General features: G+C 36.6%; 1 pseudogene; it reads left to right on the forward strand.

Annotated features, from left to right (window-relative positions):
* Positions 1-682: 682 nt before the first annotated feature.
* Positions 683-8740, forward strand: LOC149262085 (DUF21 domain-containing protein At4g14240-like; annotated as a pseudogene).
* Positions 8741-17692: the final 8952 nt, after the last annotated feature.

The raw sequence follows: 17692 nt of genomic DNA on the forward strand, positions 1-17692 counted from the left end.
ATTCTAAGCTCCAAAAGCTTTCACAACTGTCCAAGAGTTAGACACCACCAAACCAATTCTCCTTCTTATCGCCAAATGAAAAAAAAATGTAGAGAACATATAAATGATGTCATATATTGGCATTCAGTGCAAATCAGCCTAGTGATTTTGATTCAGCTATTACTTTAAAGGATATTTCCATTTTTGAATCTGCCTAGATTGGTGATGATACAAAACTCTTCTATGAGAGCTTACCATATTTTAGGGAAATTGTTCCTACGGTGTTATTAGAAGAAGCGGAAACAAAGACTAGTGAGAAATCACATAAATTTCCCAAATAACAACACGAGCTATCATTTGAGCTAGAGAAAGATGCCTCGTCTGTCTCAGAAATTGCAAATGGATTTATTACATTCAGTCGCAGTTTTGAACTAGCATCCTTTTTGTTGCGGTCCATTTTGCAATATTTCACATTTGTTTCTCCACCATGTGAATGACTTCTCCAACTTCATAATTCCATCTCTATGATGGAAAAATAATCTTTTCGTTGATTGGATGTTGTATGGGCATCTTATTGTTTTTTGCATCTAGAGCCCAAAGTATTTTATGAACTTTGGGATTGGTGTCTGTTCTTAGAGTTGCTTCAATGGCCTTGCTATTCTAATAGGATTTCAATCACTTTAGAAACAATTTATGCTATTAGATGGCGTGTAGTTCAAGTACTCTCAGTAGTGGTGAGAATGAGTGATGAAGGTGACTCGGGTTTTGGACTGTGAGAAACTGATGCCATCTTATCAGTTGTAAAAAAACAACATCAACTTCTTGAGACACTGCTCTTATGTAATGCCGTGGTAATGGAGGATTTTCTTGTCTATTTGGAAAATATCTTCAGCTTTGTAGTTGCTGTGATTTTCTCAGTGATTTTTGTCCTCGCTTTTGGGAGGTCATTCCACAAGTGATATGTTCACAACATGAACTTTTTGTTGGTGAAAATTTTCTGCGGCTTTTGCACATCCTTATACTTATTTGTTACCTTATTTCCTATCCAGTATCGAAGTTCCTTCATTGCAACGAAGCTACGACACCCATTAAGTCAATCTGTTGGTGTACATGCACTTAGACTAGCTGTGTTGGTGTACATGCACCTAGATTAGCTCCAGTTAACTTATTGCTTGCATGTGGCACATGTACACATTAACATAAGATAAAGCACACTTAGCTTTAGTTAGCTTTAGTTATTGCATGTACAACTAAGCTTAACTTAGTTGCTTTTATGTATTTATTCTAAAACTAATATTGTAGAATCAATTTTCATTCTTTTCTCAATTCTTGCTCGCTTCCTTCCTTCTCTTGCAAGCTTGTTTATTATTTTGCAGATCTAGATCTGTGTATCTCAAAAATCTTACATGGTATCAGAGCACAGGGATTTGTAATCAGTGCACAAGCAATTTTATTTGCAGGTTCAGAAGATTGAAGCAACAACAAAGAATGGAGTCTAAATTGGAGTTTCCACAATCGGCAATTCTCACTCCATATAATTATTTCGAATGGAAGCCAAAGATTCAACTTCATCTCAGAAGTAGAGGCTTATTTCGAATAACCATGGGAACGGAAGTTGAACCAACATCGGCAATGGAGAAAACAAGATATTTCAATCGCATGGACGAGGCCTTTGGCATCCTATGTTTATCTATTTCTCCGGAACTGCTATTTCATGTTGAATCATGTTCAACTCCAAATGAAGTATGGAAAATTTTGGAAGAATTGTTTGGAAAACAGGATGAAATGCAAGGTCACATTCTCGAAAATGAGTTAAACTCATTAGATCCGAGAAACTTTGAGAACATTCAAGATTTTTTCACAAGGTATAAAGCCTTGTTGGTTCAGCTGAAAGGATGCGAGATCGACAAATCCAAGCAAGAAAAGCAGTTGATTCTTTCCATTCTATCAAAACTTGGTCCAGAGTATGCAGTATTCGTCTCTACATTCCACATAGTCAGATCTGCAACTGGTGCAGATTAGAAGATGCCCTCACTGGATTCTTTTATTCAGTCTTTGATGCATGAGCAAGATAAGCTCATCAAAATGGGCACACTTAAAAATTCCAAAGCGCATGCACTTACTATGCATGCAAAAGGAAAGGCAAATTCCAAAGACCATCAGAAAGGAAAAGGGAAGAAGGATCCTGATCCAAGTAAGGGAGGACATCCAAAACCCCCTGATGGATCATCTGGCTCAAAGGAAAGGAAAGGAATGAAAGGGCAATCAATGTGCAATTATTGCCACCGTGGTTTTCATCCTGAATCTGCATGTGTGAAGAAGACTATAGATCTTATGGCGCGGACACTTCAGCAACACAATCTTGGAGACCACATTCCTGAGAATGCTAAGAAGAAGTCTGGAGAAAAAGCACCAGATCCAAGAGGTAACAGGCATGCTTTGATTGCTCTTCATTCTGCACCACAAGAATGGATCATCGATTCAGGAGCTTCACATCATATGGCTTCTTCAAAGGAATCCTTTTCTTCTCTACATGCATACTCAGGTCCTCCCATTCTCATGGGGGATAATTCTGCAGTTGCAGCAACTGGACAAGGAAGAGTGCAATTCGAAGATGGAAGTTTTGAAAATGTCTTGCATATTCCAAGGCTTTCTGTGAATCTTCTCTCAGTGTATTAGATGACACACACAGGCAACGGAAGGAAAGTGGAATTTACCCCAGATTCCGTGAGCATTTATGACATGCAAACCAATTTGAAGATTGCATCTGGCAAGGTAAATGATCAATCTCGTCTGTATACATTTTCTAATTTTGTTCCTCAATCGGATTCTATTTTGCTACTTACGCATGCAAATGAAGAAAGTAGGATTTGGCACGAGAGATTTGGGCACTTGAATTTCAGATATATGCAACAGCTTAGTAAGCAAGGGATGGTCAAAGGATTGCCAACCATTGAATTTTCAGATGGTGTTTGTAATGGATGTGCTCTTGGAAAGCATCCACAAGAAAAATTCGAGAAGGGGCATGCATGGAGAGCCTCTTCACCTTTGGAACTTGTACACAGTGATCTCATGGGTCCATTTCCAGTGCTTTCAATGAGCAAAGCAAGATATGTGTTGTCATTTATAGATGATTACACGAGATTCACTTGGGTTTACTTCTTGAAACTCAAGTCTGAAGTTTTTCAACATCTAAAGATTTTCAAAGCGCATGCGGAAAATCAGTCTGGAAAACGCATCAAAATACTCCGCACAGATAATGGGACGGAATATGTCAACAAAGATATCAAGAATCTTTGTGATGAAGCAGGCATACAGTTGCAGCATACAGTTCCTTACACTCCACAGCAAAATGGCGTGGCTGAAAGGAAAAATCGATCTTTGAAAGAGATGGCTAATTGCATGTTGCATGCAAGATCTCTTTCGTCGAAATTGTGGGCCGAAGCTATTAATTGTGCCTCATACATCCAGAACAAATCTCCTCATAAATCTGTTACTGGAAAAACACCTTTTGAGGCTTGGACTGGCATGCAACCTGAAGTTAGTCATTTCTGCATTTTTGGATCTCGAGCATGGGCCCGCATTCCTCTAGAGAAGAGAAAGGCTTTGGAGCCTCAAAGCAAAGCATGCATGTTTGTTGGATATTCTGATGAAGTCAAAGGGTACAGATTGCTTGATATCCACACTGAAGAGCTCTTTATTGAAAGGAGTGTAAAGTTTGACGAAGATATTTCGCATGCACCAGTAGATGAACTTGTTACCAAATTTTCATCACCACTCATTGATGAGTATGCAGATGAAACTTCAGACCGACATTCTGATGAAGATGAGTCTTTTCCTGTGACCCCTGTTAGACCACCAGTTGTTGAACATCGAGATCATACTTCTGCATGTAGTTCGGAAGATTCTCGACCACCTTCAACACAAAAATGGCGCAGCATGAGTGATATCCTTGATGATCCTACCTCTATCCCTCTGTTTGAGGAAGATCCGCAAGCACTCTTAGCTATGGAGCCATCCATGCCCATGCATGCTTATGTGATGCATGGATCTGATCCACAAACTTATGCAGAAGCAAATGGGCATCCTGAATGGGAAGCCGCCATGGATGAGGAATATAACTCTCTCATTGAGAACCAGACTTGGGATTTGGTTCCGCTACCTTCATATCGCAAACTTGTGAGATGCAAGTGGGTTTACCGGACCAAGAAAGCATCAAATGGCCAAGTTAGTCGTTATAAGGCACGATTGGTAGCAAAAGGTTTTCAGCAAGTACATGGTGTTGACTATGATGAGACTTTTTCTCCAGTGGCAAAAATGGATTCCATTCGGCTAGCTCTCTCCATTGCAGCAGCAAGAGGATGGGAGGTGCATCATATGGATGTGAAGAATATCTTTCTTCATGGTGATCTCGAGGAGGAAATCTACATGGAGCAGCCACCGGGATACATGCAGAATTCATCTCTGGTATGCAAACTAAAGAAGTCTCTCTATGGCCTCAAGCAAGCACCTAGAGCATGGTATGCAAAGATGGATTCTTATTTGTTATCTCAAAATTTTGTACGCTGCAAATCTGATTCCAATGTTTATTTTTTGAAGAAAATTGACTCCTTGTTGATCATAGTACTCTACGTAGATGATCTTTTGATAACGGGTAGTTCCGCTTCTGTCATTACTAACATCAAAACTGCATTGCATAAGCGGTTTTCTATGACAGACATGTGCTTGCTAAATTTCTTCCTTGGACTAGAGATCCATCAACGTGATTCTGGCATTACCATTTCTCAACCAAAATATGCCAAAGATCTTTTGGCACGATTTCACATGAGTGACTGTAAGCCAGCAGCCACACCTTTCTTATCAGGGATAAAGCTTGAGAATGGCAAAGACACACCATTGGTTGATTGCACATTGTATCGCCATCTTGTGGGAAGTCTTCTTTATCTCACTCACTCCCGTCCTGATCTCTCCTATGCTGTCGGAGCAGTTTCCAGATACATGCAGGAGCCACATGAGTTACATTGGAATGCTACAAAGCGCATCCTTCGATATGTCCAGGGGACAATCACCTATGGGATTCATTATGCAGCCAATTGTTCTTTGAATCTCATCGGGTTCACAGATTCAGACTGGGCTGTCGACACCATTGATCGCAAGTCTACTTCCGGTTATGTACTTATTTTGGGATCCGGCCCAATTTGTTGGTCAAGTAAGAAGCAGGCTGCCATTGCTTTATCATCAGCAGAGGCCGAGTATAGAGGAGCAGTCAATGCCACTATTTAGGCAATTTGGCTACAACATTTCCTATTTGAGCTTGGGATTAGTTTCCATCATCCAACTGTCATCTGGTGCGATAATCAAAGTACGCTAAAGTTTTGCAGAGATCCAGTGCAGCGGCAGCGTACCAAACACATCGAGATCCACATGCACTTCATTAGAGAACTCATTCATGATGGGATCATCGATCTTCAGTACTGTCCTAGTTTCGAGCAGATTGCTGACATCTTCACCAAGACTTTCACTGAGCAGAAGTTTCGCTTCCTGCGAGATCGTCTCGGGGTGAAGGACACGACTGCCTAGCAGTTGTCTTTTCTCTACTTTTGAGGGGGGGTTTTCTTCCCACTGGGTTTTCCCTCTTTCGTCCTTTTTATGCATTGTATATGGGTACCTAAAATGGCCGTGTTGCCGGGACTCATTCATTTTGCATCACACTCACCTAAGTTATGCTTAAGGGGGGTGTTGGTGTACATGCACTTAGACTAGCTGTGTTGGTGTACATGCACCTAGATTAGCTCCAGTTAACTTATTGCTTGCATGTGGCACATGTACACATTAACATAAGATAAAGCACACTTAGCTTTAGTTAGCTTTAGTTATTGCATGTACAACTAAGCTTAACTTAGTTGCTTTTATGTATTTATTCTAAAACTAATATTGTAGAATCAATTTTCATTCTTTTCTCAATTCTTTCTCGCTTCCTTCCTTCTCTTGCAAGCTTGTTTATTGTTTTGCAGATCTAGATCTGTGTATCTCAAAAATCTTACACAATCTTTTCTTTGGATGCAGATTCAAATCTAGATTGGGAAGCAATGGAAAATATTTTGGTATGAGGCCAGAGTCATATTCCTGTATATTTAGGAAGTCCCGAAAACTTCTCTTGGCGAAATGCCTTTATAACATTTCATCCTGAAACAGAGACCCTTGTCAATGTTGTTTCAATAAGGAGAATTCCGAGGGTACAACTAGACATGCTTGTATATGTTATTATCAATGAATTTAAGAAGGGAAAAACTCATATGGTAGCTGTTGTGAAAACTAAGGAAAAGAAAAACTACTTCCATGTAGCAATAAAGCAGAGCGATCTTACGAAATAGAGAAACCAAACTTTCAATTTGATACAACATATAATTGGACTCGAACTATACATGTTGACCTTGAGAATGGTGGGCATGACAAGGAATGATCGATGGTGATGATTGTGGTATTGCTGAATTTGCTTCAATAGAGGTAAATGAAGTTTTTCTCAACTGGTAATCAAAGAAACTTCATAGGAAAGTATATCGCTGCTTGCGTCTATGATCTTTGGATTGTATCTATCAGGTTTGATCCATCTCTGAGAGATATCCGCCATCATTCTGCGATCAAGAACATTCTTTAAAAAATATCAATGATTGTTTCAAACCTGACGATATATGTTGTAGCATCCCCCCAAGAAAATCGATAGTTCATAGCACTCTTGCTCCAACCCAATGCGATCCTGGTGGGGCCGAAGTTTAACCCAAAATGTGGTCTCGCAAGCCGGTATGTCTAAACTACCCACTAAGAAATCAGTGGCCAATATTTAACCCAACATCACTCCTTTGAAGTTCTAGAAACTACTATGGGTGGTCCCGGGGGTGGAAAGAGGTTTTACATGTTGCCCGCACTAACTTCATTTCGATTTATAGGTCCAAATATTTAAACATGGGTATTCCAAATATTTTCAAGTGTTCAGAGTTTTTTTTAAAGGACATTATACTCAATGATATTTATATATAATATTTTTTTTGTAAATCTTTTTTAAAAGAGAGGGCAGTTTAATGATTGTGCTCAAAATCAATTCGTCTAACTGATTAAGATAGTTATTCAGTTAGGTTGGGAGAAGGAATAAAAGTGGAAAGTCAAGATACTGTAAAGGTTCGACGTTTGCAAAATAATGAGATTGTGTAACGTAATCTATGAAGACGCTAGTAAATAAAAATAAGATTTTATTCTAGTATTGGGTACAGTTGCAGGTTTTGTTTCTTTTTATGTGGTATCACCATTTTGTCATTTTTTTTCTCTACTAGTATGTGTGTAATGTAGTAGTAGATTTTTTTTAAGTTATGATTTTGAATTTAAGCTAAATGGTTCTCACTTTCACGATTTTAATAATCTTAATAGGAGGTCCACCATGTTGGGAATTCCTTCATACTTTGTAATCTTTCGCTTTTCCTTTTACAAAGATTTGAATTCAGATTCTTGATTGCCTCGGTTCAAAATCTTCCTTCTTTATTTTTCTACAAAACCACTTCTTCAGTTTAAGGAGTCTACAACAGTGGTTGTTTCTAGCCATTCTAGCTTTGAAGGCTAGGGTTTTGAATTAGACCATTTATTGCAAGATCTCATGGTTAATCCCTCAAACCACCTGTTTTAAAAATCTTGATCCTTTTTATGGATGTCCCGAGCACTGGTTCCCTGTAGCCATGAACTTTCTTTGGGGTGATAACATCTTTTGGCGCCATTGCCGGGGAACAAAGATGCAAAGTTATTTTTCCGTGAGTATTGAGATCTATTTCTTGAATGTGAACAACATTTGGATACTAATATTGGTTGCGATTCCACTGACAAATACTTCATTAGAAAATAAATTTTGCTAGCAAGAAAATGAGGAAACAACATATAAAATCCAGGTATCAGACTTTGATTTTTTTCTAGGAATCTTTGTTTTTCCTTATCAACTTTGTTATCTATTTTCCTCTACACATCAAAATTATTATTTCCTACTTTATATTATTAGAACATTGTAAGCCCCAAAAAGCACATTCTTTATTGAAGAAAGAAAACCTATCTTCTTCATGTATCATTGATCTTAGGATGGTTTCAACCCATAAACCTAAGGAGAGAAAAGTTGTTTGCATTACAATACCTAAAAATAACTAGTCACCATCTCACCATCTGAGCATGAAAAAAACAATTGAAGGCTCTTGTTTCAATTCACAAACAAGAGGCAGGTAAAGGAGGGGAGCTATCACATGACTATTATAAGTAGAGCACTTGATCTCACTAAGAAAACTGTTGAGGAAGCTACGACACCCATTAAGTCAACCTTTTCTTTGGATGCAGATTTAAATATAGATTGGGAAGGAATGGGAAATATTTTGGTATGAGGCCAAAGTCGTATTCCTGTATATTCAGGAAGTCCAAAAACTTCTCTTGGCGAAATGCCTTTATAACAATTCGTCCTGAAACAGAGACCCTTGACAGTGCTATTTCAATAAGGAGAATGCCGAGGGTACCAACAGACATGCCTGTATATGCTATTCTCATTGAATTTGAGAAGGGAAGCACTCATATGGTTGCTAATGTGAAAACAAAGGGAAAAGAAAAACTACTTCCATGTAGCAATGAAGTAGAGCGATCTTACGAAATAGAGAAATCAGACTTTCAATTTGATACGACATATAATTCGACTCAAACTATACATGTTGACCTTGAGAAGTGTGTAAATGGCAAGGAATGATCAATGGTGATGATTGTGGTATTTATGAATTCGTTTCAACATAAGTAAAGGTAGTTTTTCTCAGTTGGTAATCAAAGAAACTCCGGAGGAAAGTACATTGCTGCTTGTCTCTATGATCTCTGGATTGTATCTATTAGTTTTGATCCATCTCTAGGAGATACCCACCATCATTCTTCGATCAAGAACATTATTTACCAAATATTAATGACCAGTTTAAACCTGAAGATATATGTTCTAGTAGGTCCTTCAAGGAAATCGACAATTCATAGCACTATTGCTCCAATCCAATGCGACCACGGTGGGTCAAGATGCTCGAAGTTTAACCAAAAATGTGGTCTCGCAAGACGGTATATATAAACTGCCCACTAAGAAATCAATGGTGAATATTCAGCCCGACATCACTCCTGTGAAGTTCCACATTAACTACTATGGGTGGTCCCGGGGGCGGAAAGCGGTTTTACATAGGGCCCGCACTAACTTCATTTCGATTTAGAGGTCCAAATATTTAAACATGGGTATTCCAAATATTTACAAGTGTGGGAGTTTTGTTTTAAAGGACATTGTATTCAATGAAATATATATACAATATTTTATTTTCAAATGTTTTTAAAAGAGAGGGAATTTTAATAATTGTGCCTAAAATCAATTTGTGGAACCGATTAACACTGTTAGTTAGTAAGTTAGGTTAGGAGGAGGATTACAAGTGGAAATCATGATATTGTAAAGGTTCAACGTTTGCGAAATCATGAGACTATGTAATGTAATCTCTCAAGAAGCTAGTAAATAAAAATCATCTTTGATTCCAGCATTGGGTACAGTTGCAGGTTTTGCTTCTTTTCATGTGGTATCACCATTCTATCAATGTTTTCCACTACTAGTATGTGTGTAATGTAGCAACATATTTCTTCCAGTTATGATTGTGAATTTACGTTGAATGGTACCCACTTTTATGATTTGAAGAATCCTAATAAGCGCTCCACCATGTTGGGAATTCTTTCATAACTCTTAATCTTTCGTGATTCTTTCTGTAGAGATTTGAATTCAGATTTTGAATCAACATGGGTTCAAAATATGCCTGCTTTATTTTTTTGCACAACCACTTCTTTAGTTTAAGGAGTCTGAAACACTCATTATTTCTGGCCATTCTAGTTTTGAAGGCTAGGGTTTTGAATTAGACCATTTGTTGCAATCTCTCATGGTTAATCCCTCCGGCCACCTGTTTTAAAAATCTTGATCAGTTTTATGGATGTCTCGAGCACTTGTTTCGTGCAACAAGGAACTGTCTTCAGGGTGACAACAAAGAGCTAAGCATGGTTAAACATGGTTGTTGAGGGTTGACTATGGTTAATTATGGCTAATTATGGTTGATCATGGTTGATGATGGTTGACATCATTGATGAAGATTGATAATGGTTAACCATGGGTAGATGACTATTAACCATTGGTAACCACGGATAAGCATGGTAACCAAGGTTGATCATGGGTGGATCAGTGTTAACCATTGGTAACCATGGGTGACAAGGGTTGACCATGGTCAGCTATGGTTAAATATGGTTGACCGTGGTAACCATGGTTGACTATTGTTCAGTTGCTTTGACCATGGTTGGACATGCTTGACTATGGTTGAACATGTTGTCTATGTTTAACCATGTTTGGTTGAATGAGCTTGTTTCAACATTATTGTTGATGGTTAACTTTAGTTGACTATGGGTTAACGCGGTTGACATTGGTTTTCAACATTTAATTAAAGATGAATATGGCTAACCATGTTGGTTATGGTTGACCATATTGACTATGGATGATCATGGTATACATGGTTGACTAAGGAGACTGTGTTTGATCATTGTTGACAATGTTTGAATAAGGTTGGCTATGGTTGAATTTGGTTGAATACGGTTTACTATGGTTGAATTTGGTCGAATACAGTTTACTATGGTTAGATATGGTCAAGTTATGGTTGATGAAGTTTGACCATGGTTAACCATTAAGGGTTGAGGTTTGAACATGATTGAATATGGCTGAGCATGGTTGACTATCATTGACCACGACTAATGATGTGTCAACCACAGTTGAGAATGTTGGCCACATGGTTGAAAAGGCTGATGAGGAATTACCATCATTCGCCATAATTGACCAAGGGCTAATAAGGATTTACCATTAGTGACGATGCTACACCATGCGTAATAAGGGTCGACCATTGTTGAGCTAGCTTGACCATGGTTGAACATGGTTCACTATGGTTGAACTTCTAATCCATGTTTGACCATGGATGAGTTTATAAGAGCATAAATGACTATGGTTAACTATGGTTGATTATAGGTGAACATGGTTAACCATGGTATGAAATGTTTAATTATAGATGAATATTATAATTGACGAAGTGGTTGAACATGGATGTTCATGGATGACCATGTTTAACCCTTGTTGACTTGGTTCAACCATGGTTGAATATGATTGACTGAGGTTAAACTTGTTCACCATGTTTGTTTGTGGTTAATCTATGGGTGAAAATGGTTGACCATGGCTGTGAACATTTAGTGATAGATGAATATGGTTGACCATGTTGACTTGTTTAACCATGTTGAGCATGGTTGACGATGGCCAATCATGTTTCCCATGGTTGACTATGGGTGATAATGTAGACCATGCTTGAGCATGGTTTTCCCATGTCTAAGATTGGTTGACTATGTTGGCCATGTTGACCATGGCTAAGCAAGGTTTGACCATGTTCAAATTGGTTGACCATGTCATCTATGTCAACCACATTAAAGTGGTGGATATATTCCAATCAAACATGTTTGAAAATGTTTGAAGATGTTTGACTATTAACATTGTATAACCATATTTGGCCATTTCTTACTATGTTCGAACATTATGACATTGTGACCATGTTTGACATGGTTGATTATGGTTAATTATGGTTGATCATGTTGCCTATGTTGACTATGTTCCTATGGTTGATTGTGGTTGACTACACTAACTATGACAAATGTGATGATGTTGACTATGGTTGACCATTTTGACAGTGAGATATTGTGACCATGTTTGACCATGTTGACCATGTTTGAACATGTCTAATAATGAAGACTATGTTTGACCATGTTTGGCTATGTTGGCCATGGATAAACATTACGAAATTATCACATTTTAACCCTAAGATATGGATGTCACATTGTGGTATCAAATTTATATTCATCACATTGTGATGCTGATTTTTGTTCATAACATGCAATGTCAAATTTTCTTCGTCATGTTATGAAATTATTATTTCTTTGTCATATTGCAACGGCATTTTTTATTTTTTACATTGAAACAATAGTTTTTGTTCATAACATTTCATTGGGGATTTTAGTTCATGACATGCGACATCAATTTTTGATTTTCTCATTGGGATGCCATTTTTTGTTCATCTCATGCGATGTCAATTTTTGTTCATCACATGCAATGTCAATTTTTGTTCATCATAGTGCGAGATTTATTTTTGTTCATTACTTTTCACATTGATTTTTGTTCCTCACATTATGATGCTTATTTTTTATTTATTACATTGTGCCATTAATATTTGTTTATCACATTGTGACATCAATTTATGTTCATCTGTTGGAGAGGCTAGTTAACTATTGGAGTCAAAAAATAACATTGTAAGTCGGTCACCAACTTTGCCAAGTCAACGACCAAGTTAGTTAAGTTGAGTCAGTTCAGACAGTTAAACTGATGTAACTGTGTCCACAAGGTATATATATCCATGAATGTATCAATGTATTGGTTCCATTTGGCTTTAAGAGATACATAATAAAAGTGTGTTTCTGTTGGTTCTCGACTACTTGTGTCTCTTCTCTTTTCTATTTGCTTATGTACATTGTTATTTTGTCACTTGTTGTCCTTACTACTAGTAAATATGATTTATTTTCCCTAGATTACAAAAATGGTTTCTTTTCTAGTAGTATTGGACTTGAGTCTTAAGAATATGCATGCATACATGTTAACTTTGGAAGAGATACAACAACGGTGGGAGACAAAAATTAATAATTACCTGAAGAATTAGATGAGAAGAAACAAATTGTCAATAACAAAAGTGAGGCCTAATTTCTTTATAAAAGTGCATGAAAATTTTATTGAAGGAGCTACGACGGAGATCAAAATATTCCTTGACTAGATTTCTCATGAGAAAATCAGAAACTGATGCGTGACAATTATTGAAATTGTCAAACAACGGTCGAACAAACTTGTAAGAGTGGCTCGAAATGATTGTTGATGAATTTTGCGAGGAACGAGTAATTGAAGAGAGAACATATATTGAGCATATTAAAGTAAGGTTCTTTGATGATGTTCGCGACAATGTTTATGCATAATTTTAATAGTCAGCTTGAAATTGGATGCCCCGTTGAAAACCAAACATGAAACGGTAATAAAGAAAATGAAGATATACAGATGCCAGCTTATAAATCTCACGATCATGCCCCCCTGCAGCAATTAATATCTCCCGAGTAAATAAAAAATACAAACGTATATGGCGAAGAGTCACAACTCAGAGTAAGTTGGTTAACTGAGTATATAGATAGGGCCTATCAAACTGATGAGTCATTCCTTGAAGATAAAGTTGATAAACAAGAAAGTAGTACACCTTCAAATAATCAGCTAGTCCTATGAACTATCGACAACAACTAGACAAGTAATCTTGGAGAAACTGGAAAAGCTAAACCTCTGAAAAATAAAATGGGATTAAATAATATTCCCTTCTATGAGGGATATGAAGATCCTAAGAAGCATTGGTTTGTCTGCAATAATTTTTGGTTTGCAAATGATAATACGGATGAAGACAGACAAATGGATTAGTTTTCCACTGCCCTAAGGAAATGGGCACTCGCTTGGTTTATGAATTTCATTGAAAATCAGACAAAATCAAAACCAAATTTATTACTTTCTTTAAGGTACAATATGTAAAACACTTAGCAGCTCAAAAGATAAAGGAAATTAAGCAGCAACTGAATGCACCCGTACATGAATATGATAAAAGATTTAAAGATTTATTAATTCAAATTCCATATATTATTGACGAAAGCCTACTAGTCCAATGGTATGTTGATGGATTGCTTCAAAAGATCCATGGACCTTTGAGGATGCATGAATTTAAGACTTGTGAAGAAGCCCTCAAATTGGCCCAATGAATTGAAACAAACGACGAAGGAAAATTGACTAACCCATCGACTGATAATAAGATTGAAGAAAAATTTAAGCAATTACAAATTCACTAATGGAATTATCATTTCAAAAGAATAATATATGGTGTATTAATTGTAGAACTGAGGGATGCACTAAGGAAAATTACAAATTCACTGACTATTTTGATCAAGATGTTCGACGAATACAATCTGATGTATATTGCGGCATATGCCAAACATTGTTGAACCATAGTACTAAGGATTTCCAATATAAACTTCACAATTCTAAACCAAAACGATGTGCTACCTGTAAAGCTAATAGCCATTCAATGTAGGAATTGATTGAAGCTCAATGGGAAAAATAAACCGAATTATCATGTCGTATACCATACTCAAGTAGCTAATCATTATAATGAGGCTCCAATGCAAGGTGGAAGAGGAAATGGATGAGAAGGATATGGCGGTCGATGGGGAGCATATAATGGTTGCTGTGAGGGATGAGGTTGGGGTCGAGGAAGATTTTATTATTTCACTTGTTGGAAAGAAGGTCATACAATCCCTAATTTCCCTTTGAACGATAAAAAGGACCTACACTTTTGTAATATGTGTGGATTGGGGGATCACTTAGAGGATTTCCCAAAAGTCATTGAAAAAATGTTAAATAAGAGAATTGTGAATCTACTACAAATTTTCCCTAAGAAGGATATTTTAAATTCAAAAAACCTTAATGTCATTACAAGCTTAGGTACAGGGAAAGATAATAACGCTCATATTAAAAAAATATCCGATCAAGAAGAAACATGACCATATATTCGTATATGCAGACACAAAATGATATAATGTCAAGAGCGATCGACTTTTTTAGAAATGAAGCTGACAAACAAAAAATTTCAAAGGATACTATTATGGAATAATTCTTGTAGCCGTTGAAGGAAGAACATTATGTTGGATGTCTAATGGAGCTTCTAAATATGTTAAAAGATTGTAACGACGATAAAGTGAAATGCAAAAAATTGCAATAACTTTTTCAAGGGGAACAAATGGATGATCATGATCCCCAATTCGACTTGGAGATAGACATATACATGGAAAAAAAAAATTGTTGGCGACTTTGGGTCACAAGATAATATTCTTCCTCGTGAAACATGGATTAACACGTAAATCCATCTCTACAAAGAATGACCAATTATCTTAAGCTTGCAGATCAAAGATTTATTGAACTGATCATAACTTTTAGACAAGTAAGAACATCAATCATGGCAATTTCGATGACAGTTTCTTTGAGGTCATCAACTTATTTGATTGCATTCCAACATATCTTGCACTAGTCGGCATACCTTAGGATCGAAGAATGAAAGAAAATATTTCATTAGAAAAAGATAGAATTAAATTGAAAGGAAAAAAATAAAAAGATTATCATTCAAATGGATCCACGTGAAGGAAAACTATGGGTCTAACCATGGGAATAATGCACATAAATAAGAAGGTTAGATCAAGTACTACAAGAAGATAGGGACAGCGTGGAACCCAATTTATTTGGGGAAATTTTAACGGGTTCCCTCTTTCTATTGGATAGAATTCCGACACAAAGATTTATGAAAGGAAAGTCGAAAATTACAAATCAAAAGTAAAAGAATGTTGGACACTTGTGGCAATACCAACAAAAAAAGTCTGATCTTTCTATTCTATCAAAACAATATGTATACTTAAAGAAAAAACTTGTAGTGAAATAACATCACTACTACCCTTCAACATAAAACAAGATTCTAGTTGTATGATTAGATTTAAGGAATATGCTTCCATTGTCAATCACCTTGAACAAGTAACCAAAGCCATCAAAGAACATAGTAGAATGCAAAATCTGGTACAAACCTTTACAATCCAAGTAGCAAGATGGTGGGATACCCACTCATCGTGACTCCAAACATGGACGAAAACAACGATGTATTTTATTGAATGGTTTGATGTCGTAAACTCTCAGCACAAGCAAATGTCCCAATATTTAGCCTTGGACAAGACCTAGTCCTTCATATACAAAATTGTGAGTCGAAATGATGTAGAATCAGATACCAAGGAAAAAGAGTCTGGCCCCATATGTTTCCAAACACTTTAGATGAATTTCCTAACAAGTGGTACAAATTAGAAGAAGCTCGTGGAAAATATCTACAATGGAAAGAGTTAAAAGAAAATTTTATTAATGATTTTGAGTTTTGACCAGAAGAACAAGAACCAATCGATGCAACCCAACAAATAAAAGATTTCAGAAGGAAAATTTTTATTGACAAATCCAATCAAGAACTAGGAGTTGACTTATCATCAACTTGCAACTATGTATCGTGTGCATCAGATCATAGTTCGGCGAGTCGACTAGAAATGGAAGAAGATTATGTGCTTGGCCAAAGCTTTTGTTGGAAGAAGGACCATCCTTAAAAATCATTAAAGACTAAATTCGATGTACAAACTTGAAAAACATGAAGTCGAGAAGCCTAACAAAGCATATTTTCCACCTACTTATCAAGAGGTGAAAGTCGAAGACTTGTAATTCGATGAGTCAAAGGCCCCTAACTAGATGGATGAAAAAATTAAAATAAAATAAGTCGACATATCAAACGATGATCGACCAAAGATTGCTCGATTCAGTACCTATTGGTCGGATAAGTAAATAACAAAATTCATCGACTTACTAAAAGAATATCAGTATATGTTTTCCCATGATTATAAAAACCTGAAAGGACTCGTAAAAGAAGTGGGAGAGATGAAAATAAACCTCATTCCAAGAGCCAAGCATATCAAGAAGAAACCTTATAATCTTGCACATAAATACAAGCATATCATTAAAAAATAAATATAGGGGATGGTAGTCACCTGACATCATCTATCCAATAGAAAAATCAGAATGGGAGTGTCCTATGGTTGTGAAAACTCAAAAGAACAACCCAACTAGGTTGCACATATGTGTACACTATAAAAGAATAAATAAAATGATGATAACTGATCCATTTCCCACTCCATTTGTTGATGAAATCATAAATGAAGTCGCAGGGCATGAATGTTATTTCTTTACACGGCTTCTCATGATACGATCAAGTATCAATTGCAGAAGAAGATTGAGAAAATACCATTTGTCACCCAATTTGGATCCTTTGCATATCGAGTAATGACCTTTGGCCTAAAAATTGCACCAACAATATTTTTAAGGATTGTAGTCTACGCTTTTCAGGAATATATTTATAAAACACTGGAAATTTATTTTGTTGATTCAATAGTCTACACACTGCTCAAGGATCACATTTAATGGCTTAGGCTGATGTTGGAGAGATACATGACTTTTCTTTATCATTGAATATAAAAAAATGTATCTTTGCAACACCTATAGGAATACTACTGGGACATGCAGTATCAAAAGAAGGGATAAAATTCAACATGGAAAAAATCAAATTAATCTTGGATTTAAAGCCCCTAGTGAATCAAAAGTAGATTAAAATATTTTTGGGTCGTACGGTAAACTACAAAATATTCATAACGAATTACTATGATATCAAATTTCCTATACATGAACTTTTCAAAAAGGATGTCCAATTCAATTGGTCGAAGAAGTGTGAAGAGTCGTTCCAGTTATTTAAAAAGAAACTAGTTGAGACGCCTATATTCAAGTTCGTCAACTGGTCAAAAAGTTTGATGTGCATGTCGATGCATCAAATGTAGCAGTTGGGGTAGTATCGACATAACCAGACAACGAGTCGATATACCATCTGAATGCATGTCAGTCATAAAATTAATAAAGCTAAAA

The sequence above is a fragment of the Pinus tabuliformis genome, chromosome 6 (genome assembly GCF_031772625.1).
Source record: "Pinus tabuliformis cultivar Carrire ecotype Pingquan chromosome 6, CPIR1, whole genome shotgun sequence".
Taxonomy (NCBI): Eukaryota; Viridiplantae; Streptophyta; class Pinopsida; order Pinales; family Pinaceae; genus Pinus; species Pinus tabuliformis.